Below are 1,496 nucleotides of genomic sequence, written 5' to 3' on the forward strand. Positions count from 1 at the left end.
ATCACAGAGGAGGAGAGGACGGGGGGGGGGGGGAAATCAGCTGCCGTGGGAAGAGAGGAAAAAGCTCTGAGCGAGCAAAGTTGTCTTTAACCATCGAGGAAAAGCGGAGGGCACCAACCGCACCGCAGGGCAAGAAGTAAAGGATGGAAGAGAGGAGGAGGCTCAGAGTTGGGGGGGATGTGCGCAAAGGGCGGTAGGGGGATAGGAGGAAGCCGGGCTTCGATAACTGGCCGCTTGCCAGAAATCACGATCCCCCTGAGGGAGCGATGCTTCTCTGAGCCAGAATGAAACCGAACATCCTTCAGAGAACTCCGGGCCTACCTGAATGAAGATCAACAGCTTTCCCTTCCGCTTGGCTCTGCTGGGCCCGCTCGGAATCCGGGGCTCTCTGACAGGGCAGGACTCGGCTGGGGTAGGTGGGGGAACAGCGGGCAGGAGAATCATTGGCAGGAGGGGAAGGGCTGTTCTGCGGGGCTGCCTCTCACCTCTTCAGGCGAAGACTACTGGAACTGCGGCTGCTTTGGCTGCCCGCCAGGCGGGCGGTCTCCGAAGGGTCACAAACTCCTCCCCCTGCAGGCAGTCCTCTGCTTCCCCCCCCCCCGGACTTGCCGTTCCCATCTAGCGCAGGTGATTCCCACTGAGCCCGCCAGAACTAGCAATCGGGGCAGCGGAGGAAGTTTCTGACTCCGGTTAGCACCACTCGGTGCCTTCCTGCACCTGGGAAGCGTTCGGACTAAGCCGACCTTCCGTGGTTTGTGGGGCAAAGCCGAGCAATGTCGCGCCGACTCCTCTGCAGAATACGAGGAGAGACCAGCTCGGCTGCGAAAAGGCTTCCCTGGAAAAAGTGCTCCTGTTTGATTCAGCCGAAGGACATCCGGGACCGCACGGAGAGCCTTTAAAGCCATTCCCCGATCCCGAGGTGGATGCAGCCATCGAGATGCAAAAGAACACCGCCGCGTATCTTAGACTAAGTTCCCAAGACCATCGGAAATATGTGTTTTCCGATGGTCTTAGGCGACCCCTGTGAAAGGGTCGTTCGACCCACAGGTTGAGAACCGCTGCTTTACAGGAAGAAGACCTTGTCTCACTGAGAGAGAAGAATGCATACCAGAACTATTGGGCCACGGGACTTGCGCACCGGGCCCCACCCAGTTGATGAAGTAGTTTGCCAACCTGTGGTCCAAATCGTGAAGCCACGTGAGTCAGGTCGTGACTCAAAGACTCTTGTACCAGGCTGAGCACCGATTTGGTCCTGTTGCTGATGAAGATCGAACTAGAAGACCAAACCTCAAACTATGTATTGTGTTTATGCATTGTTTGATGTCACACTTTCTTATTTCTGTTACAATTGTGCATGTTTTTATATTTACCTTATAGTTATGCATGTTTTGATACCATGTTTTTACCTATTTAGCCACTAGTTAGTCAACAATGAGTATTGCATGCCTTACTGCTACGTTTTTTGCTTATTTCAGTTAGTTAGTAGTGAAAATTTA

This window comes from Protobothrops mucrosquamatus, unplaced genomic scaffold (genome assembly GCF_001527695.2).
Source record: "Protobothrops mucrosquamatus isolate PMUCROS unplaced genomic scaffold, P.Mucros_1.0 scaffold2824, whole genome shotgun sequence".
Taxonomy (NCBI): Eukaryota; Metazoa; Chordata; class Lepidosauria; order Squamata; family Viperidae; genus Protobothrops; species Protobothrops mucrosquamatus.